This window comes from Megalobrama amblycephala, linkage group LG12, assembly GCF_018812025.1.
Source record: "Megalobrama amblycephala isolate DHTTF-2021 linkage group LG12, ASM1881202v1, whole genome shotgun sequence".
NCBI classification, from domain to species: domain Eukaryota; kingdom Metazoa; phylum Chordata; class Actinopteri; order Cypriniformes; family Xenocyprididae; genus Megalobrama; species Megalobrama amblycephala.
The window spans coordinates 9,610,661-9,633,533 of NC_063055.1; the positions used below are offsets into that span (position 1 = coordinate 9,610,661).

The 22,873-nt window shown below is 35.7% G+C and overlaps 1 protein-coding gene across 1 annotated transcript in view; it reads right to left on the reverse strand.

The window, feature by feature from the left end:
• The window catches only part of xpr1a (xenotropic and polytropic retrovirus receptor 1a), a 92,533-nt gene that overhangs the window by 34,367 nt on the left and 35,293 nt on the right, over positions 1 to 22,873 (reverse strand). The window lies entirely within an intron of this gene.

The window sequence follows — 22,873 nt, forward strand, 5'->3', positions numbered from 1 at the left end:
GACTGTACATCAAACATTGCCTTTGCATATAAACTACAAAAGTCAGGTTTATTAACAAACATGTCTGTGGGTTCTACGGTTACATATCAGTTCAGTGGATTTAATCATTATCTCTGATAGGACATCAATAAAGTTTGTGGAAAAAGGCCTCAACTTACACTACTCTTCTGGCACAATAATGTAGAAGACTGACTATATAAAAATTGGAAATACATAACATAAAACTCATTTCATTTTATTTTCATAAGAAACACAGAACATAAGAATATAACAGGCTTACAATTTACATTTTGTAAACGAGAACCTGTTATTTGCAAAATAATATTGTGCATTACCAAATGAAACCAAAATAATTATGTGCATATTATTATTTGCATTTATTGTGGCCATACTTGTTCAAAGGTTTTTTATGAGCATACAGGATTGCACTGTCAAAATGATTTTTAAATAAAACAAAGATTACACTGGTCTACAATATTTTAGAAGTCGTCTTCTTCAGAGAAAAAATGTGCTATTTATTATGTATTTTGAAGTGCTGAATTCGAATATGATAATTAAAACAACTGATTGGGTACTGTTTCCAAGATATTTAAGTTTTTATGTTTTACATCTATGTATATAAGTAAAAGGGCTATATAAATAAAATTTATTATGAAAAACAAGGCAGAAAGCTATTATGTACAAAGTTTAGTCCTATTCACTAAGTGTCTACTCTTTACTTCTTGGCTTGTTTCTTGTATTCCTTAAATGGAGCATCTCTTGTCCCTGTCCAGCAATAGTCTGCAAGCATCGATGGGCTCTATTTGCTCCATCTGAATTTATCTGAACTGTTCACACAAGCACGAAGCATCTCTGCTCACTTTGGCTAAACAGAAATGTGTCCCAAAATAAAACACTGACAAGAGAACATGACACTGTATGACAGGAGTCTCAGTTCCTGGAGGGTCACAGTCCTGCAGAGTTCAACCCTAATTAAACACACCTGATCCAGCTCATCAAGTCCTTCAGGTTTATTTGAAAACTACAGGTATGTGTGTTGGAACTAAACTCTGCAGGGCGGTGGCCATCCAGGAATTAAGTTTTGTACCCCTGCATGATTTTTAGAGCTGATATAGGGCAATTTGTTCAGCAGAGTGATGTAAGCTTCATTATGATTGCATCATCCATGACTTCTAGGAATAACATGATGCAATGCTTATCATATATGACGCAATACCAGCTTCATGGGCCATTTGCAAAATCATAGCCATTTATGCTAAGATGGTGCCTTAGGATCTAGTATGACCCACTAGCATTTAGTCAAGGGGCAGTCAGTCTTACTTTTCAGTATCAAATTAGACTAATCCATGTTTTTATGTTACAGACTCAAAAAAGTTATGAACAGTCTTAAAGAAAAAAATTTGATGACTAACTTGTAAGATTAGTCTTAGCGGCCCCAGATTACATCAATCATTGTTTTGCCTAAAAAGCAATTACTGCCCAAACCCAGTCATAGTTCCAGTCAAAGATGTATTTTAGTCATTTCCAGTTTAAATTGAGATCCCTTCCCTTTATAACTCACTTATCCTCTGCTATTTCCAAGTCAAGGGTCGTATATACTGACCCAGTACCGTATCTTGAAAACTAGAGCCAATCAACAATTTTAAGCATTGTTTTCGTTCTCAGTGACCCAGAATTAATAAAGTTTGACTACATTTATTTCAGAAACATTTTGGCTGCAGACCAGTGTTATTAGAGTATGTTTTAAAAAAACATTTCAGTCTTTCTAATTCAAAACTGTATGTTTAATTCAATGAGTTACTTTCAGATTCTTGGTATTTGTGAAATTTGCTAGCAATTTCTGAGTTAAAATTCTTTCCATGCCATTTTTTTTCAATGTGCTTTTGAAGACTGACAACAAAGAGAGAGTGAAATGCCCCAGGATGAACTCTGACCCCTTGCGTCTCTCTGTGTGATGTATAGCAAAGACAGAAAGAGTAATTCTCTACAACCATGGACACCTGTTCCCCTAAATGACACATTCAGCCCTCACACAACTACAACACAATATTCAAGTTCACCACATTTCCAGTGTTCATCATAAACCAAATGTCTGAATTATTGTTTAGCCTTGAAAACAATGTGAAAACAAAATTCTTAACATCTTAATGCGAGTTCATATGTGCATGTTACTCTAAAGAATGCAAGAGTTTGTTTTTTTAGTCTTTGATCAAAATGTAACAGTCCACAAACACGTAATGTCTGAAACTCCTTGTCTTTTCTGCTGATGATACCAAGGCTGTGTGAGCATGGATAAATAATATTAACCAATATCATATAACATCCACAATCCAATCAAATCCCTATGGCTAATATCCCCACTGAATATTCTGTGCCACAAATGTGTCACATTGCAAACGTTAAATAATCCATATATACAGTTTTATGTCATTTTAACAATATGGCAAGAACAAATAGCACAGCTTGTTACAAGGAAAGCATGTATACTCATTATATCTCTGTGGTCACAGTAACAGAGGAAGCCCTGTGTAATGTCTTTAGTGGTGTCTTCCTGCTGTTCACCACGAGAGCCCTCGTTAGCCTTACAATGGCTTTATGCCTCTGTCATGACCCGGACACAAAGGAACAGGATTTCAGCAAGAGACTGAATTCAGAGAGGAGAAAAAGACCACACCGGAAAACAGAGTAGCACGTGCCATGTAGATTTCAATTCTTGCCATTTTGTATGTATGCAAACACAATAAAGGTGCAAGTGTGTGTGTATCAGTATCAACAAAAATCAAACCCACCACCTTGGCATTACTAGAGCCAAGAACACAAAATGCAAGAGAAAAAATTAAGAGAAAATCTTTATGTGGTCTACATTTACTATCATTCAGTTTTGTTGATGGAAGATAACCCTATAAAGCCTACTGTATTACCAACACGATCAAAACTTTGCTGAAAAACCTGTTGTACACATTCTACTACATGCTTTCTGTTGTCTAATTGATAGTTTATCTTCAGGTTGTGGTACATGTGTCTTTTTGCTGTGAAAGTTTTACTGATTTTTACAAAGTAAATATAAGAATAACTTTTATATTGTTAGTAATATTTCAAGATGAACACTTAATGGACTGAAGCAATTTAGGTTTACTTGATTATCCATACATAATTTTAGAAGAAATCTGAGTATGAAAATATCATAAATCAGGCTTTTGATGATTTCTCTCTCAATCATCACTGTATCATCACTCAATCATCACTTTGATCATAAAACTGGTCAACACGTTACGTACAGTGTGCGTGACATGAATTTCGTGAATCTCGTCATCAACAGAGTATGCGTGTACTATATGCACACCGCTGGATTTTTGTAACAGCGCGTACTTGTAGTTACTTGCAGTAGCATGCTTGTAATTAATTGCAGTAATTTGTTTATCCACAAGGTGGCAACCTTGCCCTGGGGACATCGATTCAAAGTTAGTCAAAGAAAACCTGCATAAACAGAACAGACCGGAACGCATGCGAGCTACAGCGACAATGGAGGCCTACATAGACGATAAATTGTGCGAAGAGGTTAGAAAGTACCCTCATTTGTACAACTCTAGCATGAAAGAATACAAATATATTTACATGGGTTGTAACTCGTGGCGAGAGATTGCTCAAAAATTTCGTCGAATGCCTGCATATGCGTATGAGTCAAATGAAGTATACTTTCCAAGGCTGTGCGTACACTAGCGTACACATAAAAAAACGAGGAATATACAGGCTTAAGTAGTCTGCTATACGGTTATAAAAATCTAATTGGTCTACATTACATGCAAGTCAGTTTTTCGTTTTACTTTTTGCCTATATAAATATATAGTAATAAATATATATGTTAAAATATATATGTTTTTCTTGTTTTTATGTCTTGTATGAGTTGAGTATTTTATGTTTATATATTTTTCTCTACAGCCCTTTGGTCAACTTCGGTTGTTTTTAAAGTGCTTTATAAATAAAGTTTGATTGATTGATTGATTGAAATATCACCAAATTGCATATTTTTGCTTAGTTTAGGCATCTAAATAAAATTGAGGCATTCTTCCTACTCAAGTGTGAGCTTCATATTATCCTATATCATAAAAGCCTTATTTATCAAATATAATACTCAACAACAACAAAAAACACTTGTTTTTTTAGATTTTTTCTCAAGATTTAATAAACTGTTCCATTTCAATAAAATCTTTCAGACTGACTATTATTTCATACGTCAGGCTTGGGTTGAAGATCAAATTGAAATCCAGAAAAATACTAGGATGTATCATATTTGTACAATTTAAATATGGTTTTCTTTTCAATCTGTTTGGTTGCATTCATAAAACACATTGACTGTCAGTGCTTTAATTTAAAGAGTGAAGAACAGAACCCTGACATCAGCACACTTTTCCTGACTAAGGAACTTCCTGTGTGTTAAATCCTACACATAAATCCTGCACACCAATCCTATAAAGCTGCAACTAACACTTTTTTTCATCTGGGGTTCTCTCTCTCTTTCTCTCTCTTTCTCCCTGTCTCTATCATAGTCTCTTGACAGGCTCACATGAATATAACATTTTCCCTCTGGGTGCCTAGATTTACTAGAACTGACTGTGCCCAAGGATCAAGGGATCAAACTGTGTATTGTTTTACCCAAAAAAGCCCTGCAGGAAGAGGATTCATCTGTCTAGCCTTACGGAAAAAAAGCAAATGCTTTTTTTTTCAATTCTTTTCCATTAGGATTACATTGCAAGACTGGCAAGTTCAATTGAGCATGTACATGATTTCACGTCGCAGACAAAGAGAGCAAAGCATGTACTGTCTAGGGTGAGCGATATCATCTCTCATTAGAGGGCTACTGGTGGCGAGCGCATGAACACAACGATTCCTCGACCGACAGCTGTATGACCTCTCCTCATTGTACAATCCATTTAACCGCCTCAATGCTGTTTATCGCCCTCGTTTTGCTGTTTGCATTGTCGCAGCGCTGCCAAACATGGGTGCGAATCCCTTATCTCCCCTCTACACGGAGATCTCAATCATCGCAGTTGAATTAAACTGTACGCCTGGCGGCAATAAAGAGGCACAGGAAACGCTCTGTTGTTGGAGGCTTTTACGAGGGCCCATCATCCTGAGTAAATTAGAGGAGGTGATTATTCGCTCTCGCTGGCATGCTCTATTAAAAGGCTGAAGTGTGTGGGTGGGATTGCAGCAGGACGGCCGTGCGGTGGAACCTGTTAAGCAGGAACGATGCATGCTGGGAAAGAGACACAAAGTGAAAACATGAAACGCAGCACATAAAAGCCTCTTACAACCATCCGTTCGCCCCCCTGCCCCCTTGCTAAGTTCAGCCAGACCCTCAGAGATGAAGGGGAACCCTCATAGCAGCCCCAGTCTCTCCACCAGCTCTCTCGTCCCTCAAGCCACAATTAGCCCAGCCAATCAGGAAGCTTCTAGGGTTAGGAGATGATTAGCAATGCACATTAATGAGTCTGGCACACCCAGAGCAGCCTCCGTGTAAATAACATGTATAAAAGCAAAGTAAGCATGAGGGAGAAGCTCTTTCGAGATCTCAGTCTAGACTCATTCATCAGAGAGAGCCGTTCAGCACATTGAGAGTTTAAATCTTGGTTTCTGTAGGGTTGGGGGTGGGGGCTGGAATTCCCGGCAGCATGCACACTGGGTGAATGCATTAGGAAGTGGGGTGGATGACACAGATGGGATGTGAAATGGATGGTGGGGTATGAAATCTGAGCTGGTCAGAGACATGACGCTGCCACGGATTTGGTTCACAAAAATGACACTATGAAATATTCAGCTGTACATGTCATCCTGACAAGATACTTTTAGTAGGTGTCTGCTAGTTCCTGTTCACTTCTAGATTTAGCCAAAGTAAGAGATTTGAGTGGTACTTCACTAAATATATAGGCCAACCATGAGGCACAGTAAATACACAATTAAAATAAATATACTTTAAAAAAAAAAGGTATTATAATTAACATTTATTTAGTCAAAATGTGAAATTAATTAATGGTTATATGAAAGGCATAAAAACAATCAGCCGGTCAATATAAATATATTAAAATTAATATTACAACATTTATATTTTTCACATATTACACACCGCTACCTTATAAATTCACCTATCATCCTCATCCATCGACCTCAAATATGGCTTATCATTTGAAACATGTAAGTAGTAACAACTTTACATGGCTGCTCGCATTAAAGGTGCCATCGAACGTGTTTTTACAAGATGTAATATAAGTCTAAGGTGTCCCCTGAATGTGTCTGTGAAGTTTCAGCTCAAAATACCCCATAGATTTTTTTTAATTCATTTTTTTAACTGCCTATTTTGGGGCATAATTAGAAATGCGCTGATTCATGTTGCGGCCCCTTTAAATGCTCACGCTCCCCGCCCACGGAGCTCGCGCTTGCCTTAAACAGTGCATAAACAAAGTTTACACTGCTAATATAACCCTCAAAATGGATCTTTACAAAGTGTTCGTCACGCATACTGCATGCATGCGTCGGATTATGTGAGTATTGTATTTATTTGGATGTTTACATTTGATTCTGAATGCATTTGAGGCTGTGATCCGTGGCTAACGGCTAATGCTACACTGTTGGAGAGATTTATAAAGAATGAAGTTGTGTTTATGCATTATACAGACTGCAAGTGTTTAAAAATGAAAATAGTGACGGCTCTTGTCTCCGTGAATACAATAACAAACAATGGTAACTTTAACCACATTCAACAGTACATTAGCAACATGCTAACGAAACATTTAGAAAGAGTTTACAAATATCACTAAAAATATCATGTTATCATGGATCATGTCAGTTATTATCGCTCCATCTGCCATTTTTCGCTATTGTTCTTGCTTGCTTACCTAGTCTGATGATTCTGCTGTGCACATCCAGACGTCCTGCCCTTGTCTAATGTTTTGATCATGGGCTGGCATATGCAAATATTGGGGGCGTACACCCCGACTGTTACGTAACAGTCGGTGTTATGTTGAGACTCGCCTGTTCTTCGGAGGTCTTTTAAACAAATGAGATTTATATAAGAAGGAGGAAACAATGGAGTTTGAGACTCACTGTATGTCTTTTCCATGTACTGAACTCTTGTTATTTAACTATGCCAATATAAATTCAATTTTTAATTCTAGGGCACCTTTAACATTATCCTAGATAAATGTGCGCTATTAATAGGCACATATCAAAGTGTTTGTGCGGAGTGTGGAAGCTGAAGTATTACCACGCTTACTACAAGACATGGAGGTGCTGGCGCGATCACTTGTATTTTTTTCTGATAACAGCAGAAATAACTTAAAATACTCAATTTTTGGTCATACAGATAAGAGTAATACATCATTCGAAATGGTACTACTATTATTTGTGTGAACTCACAATACCAAGAAAAAGTTGTGCCTTTGTAAAATGAATACAAACAGAAGGCACTTTCTGCCGTCTCTGTGAACTTGAGCGTGTCAAAAAAAATACATAAACCAAAACTCAATATCTTTAGAAAGCTTGAAATATCAAGCAATTCTCAACCAATTTAAGTGGAAAAAAACTATTCTTAGATTATGTAATCTATATAAAACATGTATATAGGCACATCCACTACTGCGGAGTTGACAAGTCAGTATCGTCGACTTAATTTCTGCAGCCAAAAGCACAGAAAACATTACTGTTTTTTCACGACATATTCATAATCATTACTTTTGCCGGTGCACTGTGGCAAGTTTTAAGTGTGCGCTTGAGTGCTGATTAGGCTATGTATTATATATAGGCAATTAAAAGCTCATTATTATGATTTATATGGCTTATTAAAATACACGTGCGATTAGTCGACTAATTGCTTAAATGAACAACTACTAGTCGACTAGAAAAATCTTTAGTCGAGGACGGCCCTAGAAATGATTGTGGAGTAATACATGTACTTGCCTACTTTTGCCTGGGACACATTCGATTATACAGTTTAGTTGTCGTATTTACGTGTTAGTATGTAAAACTATTATGATTTTTTAAAGGTCCCGTTCTTCGTGATCCCATGTTTCAAACTTTAGTTAGTGTGTAATGTTGTTGTTAGAGTATAAATAAAATCGGTAACATTTTAAAGCTCAAAGTTCAATGCCAAGCGAGATATTTTATTTAACAGAAGTCACCTACATCGAACGGCCAGTTTGGACTACATCCCTCTACTTCCTTCTTTAATGACGTCACTAAAACAGTTTTTTGACTAACCTCCGCCCACAGGAATACACAAGAGTTGCGTTTGTAGAGTGTGTTTGTCGCCATGTCGTCGAAACGCTGTTATTTTCATCCCGCAGTCCAATCACCGGGTCTGATTCCGGCTCAAATTGATAGGGTAAAATTAAAGACATGTTTACAATAACACTGAGCGCGTGCATCTCCACGTTATGGTAAGAGGCGTGACCTTTCCGGGCAAGGTTCGCTAAGCTGCTGTCGAATCACAACACAGGAACTGCTGGCACAATCAGAACTCGTTACGTATTTCTGAAGGAGGGACTTCATAGAACAAGGAAGTCATCAGCCTGTTTTTATGACAGTGGAAACAGAGGTATACAGATAAGTAAATTATGTGAAAAATACTGTGTTTTTTTACACGCGAAACATGAACATGTTATATTGCACACTATAAACACAATCAAAGCTTCAAAAAAACACGAAAAACGGAACCTTTAATAGTATTACATGTTTTCATACAGCCTCTGAAATACAACTGAAAAATAAACAAAAAAGAAAAACAGCAATAAACAAAAAAACAATTGATATGTCTTAACAAAAAGCTAAATTAAAAAATAGGCACGGAACATAAAAAGAAGTGGGTTCCACTGTTTTTAAAAAAAATAAAAATAAAATAAATGGACAATTCCAAGGTTGAAAATTAATATTTTAGCATTTCAAAGGCAGGCCTATTGAGAACTCAAAAGACAAAAATGGGAGACAAATTTTACTTCTTTGCTCTTGGCGAAAGTTAATTTAATACCTTGAATAAATAAATGTATTAATTCTACATTTCAGAGTTTGGGAATGTCTAATAATCATATTTTCCTGGCCTCATTTGAAAGCAGCTCCATTCAAATACGTGAGCTGTCCATGGTTCTGAAATTGTGTTCCAATTCCAGAACACTCCCAAAAACTCTGTTCTAAACTGTTTATTTAGAACAATACACTGTTGTACTATTATAATGAGGCATTCCATTTCATTCCTAATGAGAAAAGTTATATTTATGAAGTTATTCATAATCACACAGTTTGACCTAAATCTTTCAAACTGCATCACAGGAGCCCTTAAAATAATAAGCCTCAAAGTGAAGAACTATTTCAGTCTAAACTTTGTTCTCATCCTCCCAACCATTATTCTTAAGATATCAGATGGGAAGATCTGCTCCATGTCTTCAAACTGACAGATCAACACAGAGTCATTTCATTCACCAACAATGTGACTTGACAGTAAAAGCCTGTAAACAAGTAAACATAATTTGGATGATTTACCCCGACTCTAATCTGCAGCCTGTTAGAGAGCAGTACAGACAGGATATTCCCCTGTAATTGTGTTAGGGGTTCCTGGGGTGGAAACATTGCATTACAATTAATCGGGGAAGACTTTGTGACTAAGTGGCCAGTCATAATCTACTCCTTAATCTACTTGTTTTTTTGTTTTTTTTAGAAACATTAAAGACTGGAGAGCTTATTCTTATTGGCTGAACACATTTAAGGACACATTAACATATAGAATCTGACTGGAAATAACAGAAAAAGTTTAAGATACGAACAGCAAATGCATCTCTAAAAAAGGATCGTCTGCTTATCTGCACATAATCCCTCAAAACACAAAAAAATTATTCAGAGACTGCAGCCAGAGATCTGTTTTATTCTGAGTTCTGTCTTAAAATATCTTTCTCTTTAGCTGATGTGGGAATGCAAAGCTGACGCTGAGATTGGCCGTGTGCCGAAACCCGCTGAGCATCTCAGCTGTGAAGTGTTATCAGTCCAGCTCACAGTCAGACACAGGCCAGACGTCTGCATGCTCTGCCTTAAAAACAGCTTCATCGCGGCCCTGTGAAGATTTCTCTCTCTCTCTGACTCACAGGAAGCTAGAAAGGTCACTGATAAAACAACCACTGAAGATTTGTCTGCTTTGTTCAGCTCAGATACATATTTTAAATGCCATGAGTTTAGGTTCACAATGAGAGTAAATGTCCATAAATGTATTTTTCAATATAAAGGTTGACTAATAATGTATGAACTGCAATACTGCATATGAACTGTCTTCACTATGTGCACTGAATAAAATTAGCATCTAGCTGTTTGTAAAATAAAATAAAATAAATAATAAAAAATAATAAAATAAAATAATTAAAAATAAATAAAAATAAAATATAAATATAAATAATTAATTAAATAAATTAAATTAAATAAATTAAATTAAATAAATAATATAAAATAAAATAAAATAATAAAATTAAAAATATATAAATTAAAAATATATAAAATAAAACATTAAAAAATATAAAATAAAAAATTAAAAAAATTAAATATAAAATAAAATATAAAACTAAAATGAAATTAAATATATTTTTACATTTCTATTTTTTTTAATTTAAAATAGTTGTTTTCTTATTTGATATTTTATAAAACTTAATAATAAATTATATACTAAAAAAAGTATACAAAAAGACTTGTTTTTGAAGTCTTTGAAATGACCACAGACAAAAGCCAAACCACTCATGCATAGTTTTGAGCAATCTCTCACCACGAGTTACAACCCATGTAAATTTGTATTCTTTCATGCTAGAGTTGTACAAATGAGAATACTTTCTAACCTCTTGACACAATCTCTCGTGTAGGCCTTCATTGTCGCTGTAACTCGCATGCGTTCCGGTCTGTTCTGCTTATGCAGTTTGTCTTTGACTACCTTGTGAATCGACGCCCCCAGGGCACGGTTGCCACCTTGTGGATAAACTAATTACTGCAAAAAAAGTACAAGTACGTGCGGTTACAAAAATCCGGTGGTGTGCGTACAGTATGCGCGTTCTCATCTGATTTTAATACACAGCACCGCTTTTTAGTTGTGCAACACAGCTATATTTAGTTCTCTTAAAAAGTAATTGGCTTCTTGAATTAATCATGACAAGAAGACATTGTCTACCTCAGCATGCATTCACAGCAAAGAAATTTCACTGCACTACCTGCACCAAAATGTAGTAAGGATGATACGTTAGCCTCATTTCACTTGGTTTTCTTCAAACGCAAAGTTTGGAACTGTTAGTACAGAGGCAGGGTTCCTCTGTGACGCCACAGAGGTAATGTCACCTTTGAAAATGGCAGAATGGAGCTTTCAATTATCTTCAGGCAGCATGTCTGCAGGCCAAGAGGCTTATGAAACAAAAGACTTATTAATCCAGTCCCCAGCGGTGAGCTCTGTCCTCAGAATTAGCAGGGGTGCATATTTTAACACCTCTGTGCGCGAGTGCTGCATTTCATCTCCGGTAAATGTCAGAGAATAAAGCTCTAAAAAAGTTTACATACACTACCGTTTAAAAGTTTGGGGTCGGTAAGATGTTTTTGAAAGAATACCGTGACTTATTATTGCAATTCAAAACAACTCTTCAGTGTCACATGATCCTTCAATCATTCTAATATGCTGATTTGGTGCTCAAATTTGCTACAAATCTCATGTTTAACAGCCATATACAAGGTACTAACATATGATCTTCATCTTAATTTTACAACCAATTAAGGCATAGCTATTAGCTTAATAAGCCTGCTAATTCAGAGATTACTCTAATGAATAATGAGCTGATTTAAATGCTTTAGGCAGAGAGCATGAGTGGGTGGCTTAAAACATGTGACACTACTACTATAATAGAAATCTCCATTAAAACACTCTGTTCTCTCTCTCCTCCTCAAACCCAAATAACACGGCTCATTATCACCTCCTCCCTTAAGTATCTTTGCAAAGACAGTAACCGGTTTATGGATACATTCCACTGCTCTTTCAGGCCCATTACACACACACACACACAGGTGCCTATACATCTCTATTACAGACGCTGAGGAAGAACAAGAGCTGGGTGGAAGCATTTTGGCAGGATCTCAAGATATGGAGGACTCTGATAATGCTTATAACCAGATACAGCACCTCCAAAATTGGATCCAGATTTTTAGCAGATCTCTCTCCCACTTTGACATTACAATCACATAAAACACAATTATACATTACATTCCCATAATACCACATTTTCAGTTAGTGTACTTTGATTATTGATTAAGTGCCTTATTTAGTTCCAAGATTTTTTTTCCATTTACACACTCCTCCACCTATCCAATCCATCAACATCATGTGCCTTGTTCCAGAACTTCATTTCATACACAACATTAGCTTGAATAATGTTCATTTGTTTTTTATACTGTAGAAAAGACATGTACAGGTAACCTCTGCAGTCATTTGTAAAACTCTATATGTTTTAGTCTTGTTACTGATGACAGTCTTAAGCTGTCTCACGTCTATAAGGCACTTCAACGACACGTTCAAACAGCGGTTAATGAGATGTCTCGCATTTCTGCCTCCTCAGGCCCTCTTGAGACCAGCACAAGACACATAGCAGCTGCTCCCTGCTTTCTGAAGACACTCCAAACGCGTGTGGGAGACAGAGAGAGAGACGTGTGCTTGAGTGTTTTTTCAAGTTGTTGCATGCAATGTAAATCTAATGTGTTTACACTGCAAAGGTGGCAAAGGAGCTGCATTTGAAGTGGCATATAAACAAAAAAAGTGCATTCATAAAAAAAAGTTACATTTACAGAGAAATTACAATGGCATAAATCGTTGTGAAATTGATGTTGCAAATAAATATAAATATTTACAACAACAGAAAAATGAAACAATGAAACATGAAATTATAAGCAATATATATAAAGGGAAAAAAATAAATGTAATATTAAAACTTTATAATATAATTATAATATACAGTACAGTCCAAAAGTTTGGAACCACTAAGATGTTTAATGTTTTTAAAAGAAGTTTCGTCTGCTCACCAAGGCTACATTTATTTAATTAAAAATACAGTAAAAAACAGTAATATTGTGAAATATTATTACAATTTAAAATAACTGTTTTCTATTTGAATATATTTCACAAAGTAATTTATTCCTGTGATGGCAAAGCTGAATTTTCAGCATCGTTACTCCAGTCTTCAGTGTCACATGATCCTTCAGAAATCATTCTAATATGCTGATCTGCTGCTCAAGAAACATTTAATGTGTACAATTGTACAAAATATTTGTGTACAATATTTTTTTTCAGGATTATTTGATGAATAGAAAGTTCAAAAGAACAGTGTTTATCTGAAATCTAATCTTTTGTAACATTATAAATGTCTTTACTGCCACTTTTGATTGATTTAATGCATCCTTGATTGAATAAAAGTATTCATTTCTTTCATTTCTTTTCAAAAAAATAAAAATAAAAATTCTTACTGACCCCAAACTTTTGAACGGTAGTGTATAATGCTACAGAAGCTTTGTATTTCAGATAAATGCTGTTCTTTTGAACTTTCTATTCATCAAGGAATCCTGAAAAAAAAAGTACACAACTGTTTTCAACATTGAAAATAATCATAAATGTTTACTGAGCAGCAGATCAGCATATTAGAATGATTTCTGAAGGATCATGTGACACTGAAGACTGGAGTAATGATGCTGAAAATTCAGCTTTGCATCACAGGAATAAATTACTTTGTCAAATATATTTAAATAGTACACAGTTATTTTAAATTGTAATAATATTTCACAATATTACTGTTTTTTTACTGTATTTTTAATTAAATAAATGTAGCCTTGGTGAGCAGACGAAACTTCTTTTAAAAACATTAAAAATCTTAGTGGTTCCAAACTTTTGGACTGTACTGTATATATATATATATATATATATATATATATATATATATATATATATATATATATACATATTAGGGATGCAACAATACAGTTAGCCCACGGTTCAATACATACCTCGGTTTTTTAACCACGGTTTTCGGTTCGGTTCGGTTCAGTTTGTTATTCTATGCTTAGGCAATACGGAACAGTAAGAGGTTAGTAGAAAAAGTAAAAACGATTTATTGCAATACTCCTTTATTTTATTTAAAAGCAAAGAAAAGTCCACTAGTTTCTAGTGTATTGTATAATATAAAATAATTTTTTATTTTAAAATTAACACTGACATCTCACAGCTGTTGGTAGCCCATGTACAAACTGTACAAACAAATTCTCCAAAGCTGTTTACCAAGCTTTCGATTAAATTTAATATTTGAAATCACCAATAAAATCTGACAACAACTGCCTCATTTTATTTTTATTTTTTTTCTCAAACGCTGGAATCATGACAAAAAATCTGTACTTTTCAGGCTGGATCAAGCTAATGCGCATGCGCAGACCTAAATGCGCGTCTCTTGTGCCTCATTTCGGAGACACTCGTCTGGCTGTTTCTATAGAAACCGGTGCTTCTAACGGCCGCTGCAGTGACGCGATGACTTTATCAGTCAGCGATTGGCTCTTATTTAGAAGGCGGGACTTATTCCACCATATTGCTCGTTTCACTTTCTCCCATTCAAAACAATACGAGTGACGCGTCTTGTGTTATTCTATAGTCTTTGATTATACTCAACGGCAAAACCGAAATGTCTCCACACCACGGATATGAAAGACGCCGGCGCTTCCTCGTACTGTAGCCTCACTTCCCCGCCGCTCGCCATGTTAAAGTGTGGAATGATGGTTCAGCGCCCCCTAACTTTAGAGCATAGTGATTGAATATTTACTCGCGGGAGGAGTATCGTAGACTACAGGCACACACAAACAGTATTCGGAGAGAAATAAAACGCACATAAATTTTTAAACGTAAAACCGAAAAAACCGCAATTCACAAGCGCGTTAATATTACATTTTGTTTCATTTTTCATTTTATTTATATATATATATATATATATATATATATATATATACAACATTATAATATATTATATTTATATGTATATTATATTATATTAAATTATATACATAACATCTCACCTGTATAATGAGATATATATATATATATATATATATATATATATATATATATATATATATATATATATATATATATATATATATATATATATATATATGTATATATATTTATTTTATTTTTATTTTTTTAACATTTCCTTTTTAACATTCAAATCTTTCTTTTTTTATTTTTACTTTTACATTCATTACAATAAATTTAATATAGCAATATATATATCAATATATATATCAATATCAATAGGCTGCTCTAATACTGCATTTACACAGAAGCAAAGATGCATCAGAGCTGCCTTAAATGCCCCCCCCCCAAAAAAAATCTAACTGTGACTGAAAAAAAAGAACAACAAAAAAACAAGCATTAACAAGCACAAAGTCCGAAACACTCTTTCCACTGTTTTTCTGAGCTTTTTCAATTTCTCATCTTATTTTGTCTGAAATAACGACAGCCTACCAAAGAGCAATTTTGTGTCATCTGTGTTTGTGAGACTGACATCGCTGTTATCGACCCATCACTAGGCTCCTGCCATTACCTTGTAGCCATTAGCAACCACCACCAGGAAAACGGCCTTTCAACCGCCCAGCCAATTGCTTTCACATGAGTGTGTGTGCATGCATGCGAATGAGCAGGTGTTTGCTGTGTGTGTACATGCATTCCAGCATGTGTGTGTGGGAGTTGGAGCCGCAGCATTGCGGCTGTGTGGCATTTGTTTCTTTTGTGCGTGCAATGTTTCTTCATTTTCCAATTTTCCATAGGCGACGAAGCATAACTAATATTTATCCGTATACACAGAAGGTATAAATTTCAGATTTCTTTCAGACAGAGCTTGTTGCAAGCAATCAGCAGGAAAACTAATCAATGCAGCTTTGATATCCACCCTCCCATTGATTATGTATATCCCGTAATCAATAAAACACACAACTATTACCGTTCACAGCACCATTACACAGCAAAGCATAATGAGATCAGAAAAAATTTCCATCATAATGTGTGTGATAATACCAGTGACTGGGCAACACATGATTTTATCACTACTAATTAAAATAGAAACAAATAAGTTTATCATTGACATACTCTACCGTTCAAAAGTTTGGGTCTGTAAGATTTTTATATGTTTCTGAAAGAAGTCTGCATTAGTTTGAGCAAATATACAGTAAAAACAGTAATATTGTGAAATATTATTACAATTTAAAATAACTATATTCTATATTATAGAATGTAATTATTCCAGTGATGTCAAAGCTGAATTTCCAGCATCATTACTCCAGTCTTCAGTGTCACATGATCCTTCGGAAATCATTCTAATGATGATTTGCTGCTCAAGCAACATTTCTTATTATTATCAATGTTGAAAACAGTTGTGCTGCTTAATATTTTTGTGCAATCCAGGATTTTTTAACAGCATTTATTTTGCAACAATTTAATTATTATTTTTTTTTTAATTTTGCAAAAATTTTTATCAATTTAATGTGTACTTAAGTATTAGTTTCTCTAAAAAGACAACAGTTGACAACAACCTCTGCTAAAGTTCCTGAAGATGCTGGAACACAGAAAACCTTTTAGCAGTACTCCTCTGTGGCGATATATATGTTTGTGACTGCAGGTCAGCTGTAAAACGAGAAGGATTGTGGGTAAAATCTGTTGCCTGTGTTTCTTTCAGTGTATTGGGCTCATCTGTAATTGCTCGTGTTTTTCACACTGGTAATTACCAGAAGGCCTTTGTTACTGTTACCATGGAAACCAGGTCATGTGACCAGCTGGAAGGGTGTGAACTGCATATATGAGGACCTGTGGGATATGTGTGTGCGTGGATCTGAATATTTATTCATCCTTGTAAAAGCTCTTAGAGTGATGATGGGCCACATAACCTCCAGAGATGCACCCTGCCCCTGTCAGCCCCGCCCTCTCGCCTTGGCTCCGCCCTCATCTTACCCCACACTGCATGAATGAAACCACTGCTGAACCTGTGATCCTTCACGCATTCACCACTACGATCTCAAAACATTTCTTGCTCACTAAAAATCATTACCAACAATCCTGATTAGACCCTAAATCTTAATGTGTCAGACAAAAGACATTTTTTAGCGATGATGCAAAAAATAATATATATTTTTTTTAGAAACTACTAATCACTGCCCCTAAATGTATGTAAAAACAAGCTTTGGTTGCTTACTTTACATAGTGATCACTGATCAGTCAACCTCCTTCTGCACAGAATAAGCTGCGATGTGGATCAGACTTTATGCCGACAGTCAAAACACACAGAATTTGATGTTAGACAGTAGATGAAGAAGATAGACCACATGAAACTCAGTCACCCTCATCACTATGATCATCTACATCAGTGGAGAAAAATTAACAGAGACACACTCCGTTCCCCTCAATTGCTCTTGCTATTAATGAATAACAGAGAGACGCAGAAAAAACAGAGAGACCCCAATTTGTATCAACAGCTTTGAATTTAATTGTGCAGTGAACGGAGAAAATCACAGCAGACTGCTCATTTAACCGCTCCTACGCAAACAAGCTCCAACAAAGCTCTATTTTAAAATGTCATAACCTCAAGCTGTCTGTATTACAGGTGCTCACATCCATTACCACTTATATGAGTCAACCATTCAACCACCCAAACTAGCAGATTTCAATGATCTCTTTCCTATCAGTAAGCTGGCATTATTAGGAGCAATCAGCAGTGAAATGGCCTTTAAAAACGAAATTATGACTGTTTATGGTGCAAAATTATTTACTAAAAATATAGGTTTACTACAGGGTGGAAAAGTACAACCAAGGGTAAACTAAGGGTACGGTTACATGACAATGATGTACTAAAAAGCGTTTTTTCACGTACAGACGACAACATGGTCAAAATGCTACCCGTTCACATGGATCCGCGGAAATGACTAAAAATGCTGTATTATGCATGATAGGCCAGCAGGTGGCGATGTCATTTTGTAAAGAAGCACTACGTGCCTATAGACTGATGAACACGTAATATTATGTTTTTGTAGTTCACACGGAGAAGATAATGAATGAATGAATGAATGGGCAAAACTAGAGCTGCACGATTCTGAATAAATTGAGGGGCTGTTTACATGACACCTTTTTCAATTAAAAACAGAAAATGTTTCAATGGCTTTGGCCGTTCATTTACATGATAACAGCGTTCTGGAGGTCTGAAAATGCAAACTTTTGAAAAGTGCAAAAATGCGAATCTGTGAAAACAGTGATGTCATGCACATGCATGTGTTTAGTCTAGTAGCCTTATTTTTCAACGCAGAAATAATGTGTTTTCTGTGAATGTGTGAGACTTCCGATTTATTAGCCGCTGTAGAGAAATAACGAGAAGAATATCAAAGTGCAGTAAATTGTAAAAATAAGGTGGATAGGCATGCGCGAGGCTTGTCTGGCATGCGTAATACAGCGTTTTTAGTCATTTTCGCGGATCCGTGTGAACAGGGATGGTTTTGATAACATTGTCACCTGTACAAAGAAAAAACTTCATCATTGTCGAGTAAATGTACCCTGAGAATCATGATTTTTTTTGTTTCAAATAGAGATCACGATTCTCCCACGATTCTGAACAGACAACTGTTACTTTTCTCCACCTAGTGGCGTAACAATGTAATCAATACTTTTTTTTCCCTTTCCTTTATATTTGATGCATCAATTTACTTTCAAAAGATGATTTGCTCAATTTTAATCGCTACCATAGACATCGGTGTTTATGTCCAAACTATAAACTTTAATCTCAGTGCTTCTATGATAATTTGAACATTTGTAACACTGTGTGGTTGAAAAGACTGTGAAGCTGTTTCATACATGACAACTTCTTTCTCTAACACAGATTTGAATGTTCGCTGTGTTCATACTTGTCCAAGGTTTAAAGGTCCCGTTCTTCGTGATCCCATGTTTCAAACTTTAGTTAGTGTGTAATGTTGTTGTTAGAGTATAAATAAAATCGGTAAAATTTTAAAGCTCAAAGTTCAATGCCAAGCGAGATATTTTATTTAACAGAAGTCGCCTACATCGAACGGCCAGTTTGGACTACATCCCTCTTCTTCCTTCTTTAATGACGTCACTAAAACAGTTTTTTGACTAACCTCCGCCCACAGGAATACACAAGAGTTGCGTTTGTAGAGTGTGTTTGTCGCCATGTCGTCGAAACGCTGTTATTTTCATCCCGCAGTCCAATCACCGGGTCTGATTCCGGCTCAAATTGATAGGGTAAAATTAAAGACATGTTTACAATAACACTGAGCGCGTGCATCTCCACGTTATGGTAAGAGGCGTGACCTTTCCGGGCAAGGAGCGCTAAGCTGCTGTCGAATCACAACACAGGAACCGCTGGCACAATCAGAACTCGTTGTGTATTTCTGAAGGAGGGACTTCATAGAACAAGGAAGTCATCAGCCCGTTTTTATGACAGTGGAAACAGCGGTATACAGATAAGTAAATTATGTGAAAAATACTGTGTTTTTTTACACGCGAAACATGAACACATGTTATATTGCACACTATAAACACAATCAAAGCTTCAAAAAACACGAAAAACGGGACCTTTAATAGACATTGGCAAATTACTGTAATTTAGGAATGAGATCACATGGGAGATTATTAACAAATAATTGTGCAGCTTTAGCCAAAACGCAAAGTTTTCAGATTTTTTACATGTTGTTGTGTAAACAGCCCCTAAACTCAGTCCAGCCTTATTGTGTTAAAGCAGTGCTTAATGGATACGTCCTGCTAAGCACTGAGCAAACAACCCTGTTTGACTAAGAAACAGTAAAAACTAATTTTATGTTCAGCTGAAACAATGAAACCCCTTGTGATTTCAGTAATGTGTGATGTGGCCTTAGAGAATGAAAGCACTGATTGGCTATGGTATAATGCTAATGCCATGACCTTAGTTATTGATTGCTCTGCTTGTAATGCCAACAAACACACACACACACACACACACACACACACACACACACACACACACACACACACACACTTGTTAAAGGCCTTACTCTCTGGAGTGATTTCAAATGACTAAAGACCGCAATCCCCCCCCACTCCGCCCCTTATTGGCAGGGCCCAAATGGAGATTGTCTGCTGTTCGGACAGGGATAAATCTGGCTCATAAATTGGTAGATTGGGGTGTATGGGAGTGTATGGGAGTGTTCAGAATGGGGGCAGAGAGCCAGTAAAACCACTGAGAGTATGTGTGCTTTAGCTTCCCCGGTGAGCTGTCTATCACAGGGATTCAATTATTTTTGTTATGTCCCCACTGGACTGAGCGTAATCAGGAAGTCCTTGAGCCAATCTGACGTTTAATTAGATCAATGCGGAACTAAAGAATAGGAGATAGTTAGATGTAGAAACAAGAGGGAGAGAAACTGAAGAAAGTCTATTTATAATCAAGAACAGAAGAATGAAAAATGACTTTCTCATACAAAAGTTTGATCACATATACTGTTCAGAAGTTTGGGGTCAGATATTTAAAATGTTTTTGAATGAAGTCTCTTCTGCTCACCAAGGCTGCGTTTATTTGATAAAAAATCCAGTGATATTGTGAAATATTGTTACAATTTAAAAATAAGTGTTTTCTATTTTAATATATTATAAAATGCAATTTATTCCTGTGATGGCAAGGCTGAATTTTCAGCATCATTACTCCAGTCACATGATCCTTCAGAAATCATTCTAATATGTTGATTTGTTGCTTAAGACACATTTCATATTATTTTCAATGTTGAAAACATTGCTTAATATTTTTGTGGAAACCATGATACATTTTTTCATTATTCTTAGATAAATAGAAAGTTTACTAGAACAGTATTTATTTAAAATAGAAATCTTTAAACATTATAAATGTCTTTACTGTCACTTTTGATAAATTTAACGTATCCTTGCTGAATAAAATGATTAATTTCTTTAAAAAAAAAGAAGTGTGGTTTGCAAAAAGACTTGAATGGGGGATCATTTGACTTATGCCATTAAGCAATGCTCTAGCAACAACCAAGAACACCCTAGAAACAGGCTAGAATAGCATAGCAACACCCACAACACAAGTTTTACACAGAGAAACAAAGTTCAAATTTTCTTCATCGAATGTAAAAATCCATAATATATTCCAATTCTAACAAACATAATTTCAATTGTAATCAATTACCAATCATCTAATCTTCCCTTTTCAATCTATGAAATTTGTGGAACAGAAGGTGTGAAATGGAGATGAGTGATTTCAATTATCTCTTCTATCTGGTCCATCAGTTCACCTGCATTAATAAGAGCAGTCAGCAGTGATTCATCCAGATGTGGGAGGCACATTTCCCATCAACATATGATACATGCAATCATGATGTGAACTCTCTGGGGGATTTTACTGTGTTCAGAGGTCAGAAGGTTAGTTCTGTGTGTGTGTGTGTGTGTGTGTGTGTGTGTGTGTGTGTGTGTGTGTGTGTGTGTGTGTGTGTGTGTGTGTGTGAGTGAATGAGCAATAGGGGAGAAAATAAACACTTCACTGTGAACAATTGTGCTGGGTGAAATAAAAAGAAAGTGAGAAGAACCGAGAGAGTAAGAGAGAGAGAGAGAGAGGCTCACCGTTCATTGCACTTCTACAGTCTGGACATACAACAAAACAAACACACACAAGATGAAAGTCAAGGACTGTGAGAGGGGAGAGTGAGTCCAGCCACTGAGCTCAAACACAATCGTTTCATCTACACATCTATCAATATATCTCTCTGCTCCCTTTCTCTCCTACTTTCATGCCCTCCCTCTCTTTTAAGCACATAATACATGCATATACACATTATTTACACATAAAACATATGCACAAAGTTCATGCATAAACATTTTAAAGCAGGTTTATTGAATAAACAATGATTTACTGCAGGGCAGACCTGAATCCTTTGAGCTCTTCCAGTAAGATCTGCAATGCTTCTGCAATATGTTGCAAGCATCTCACTATGAAGGGAACCAATGCAACATCAGAGCCAAAAATACTATGGCTGCATCCGAAATCGCATACTTCCCTACTATATAGTAGGCAAAAAAGAAAAAAAAGTATGTGACAAAAGTAGTATGTCCGATTTCACAGTACTCATTAAGGATTCGTGAATGGCAGTGAAGTGGTAGGTCACATGATTATGACAACATGGCAAATGTAGTATGTCCGGATCACACTTGTACTACACACACTCATATAGAACAGTGGCCCTGAAAGTAATTTTTTAGTCAAAATATGTACCTACTCAAGAGAGTATGTGATTCTGACTATTATGGAATGCATACTAACATATTGCATTCTATTAAAAAAAAAAAAAAAGTAGTATATGAAACAGCATTAAAGTATATTTTGATAAATGTTTCATGTTGTCACATGACCCCAATATGCTGCTTATTTTAATTCAGCAATCATCTTTGAAATAATACAGTAATACTTTTTGTAAAATGTCTCAACTTTTGGCAATCCGATCAAATAATAAGTCAATATAAAGACTGCAGTAAATGATACTTCAGGATTTGTCAAAATGAAAATGGAAAGTTAAGACCAGTGGATTGTGGGATACAGTATTTTATACTCGGTGCTCTGCTACACTGCTAATGCAGTTTATCTATAAATATGAATACAATAATATGTATATATAAACATTTTACTGCAGGTATAATAATATGTTTCTTATTATAAAACCCAAAATAAAAACTCTGAAAATATGACCGTTCCCACTGGGTAACTGACCTCCACTGACTGCACTACTAAAATATTAGGAGTAATACAGCAAAATG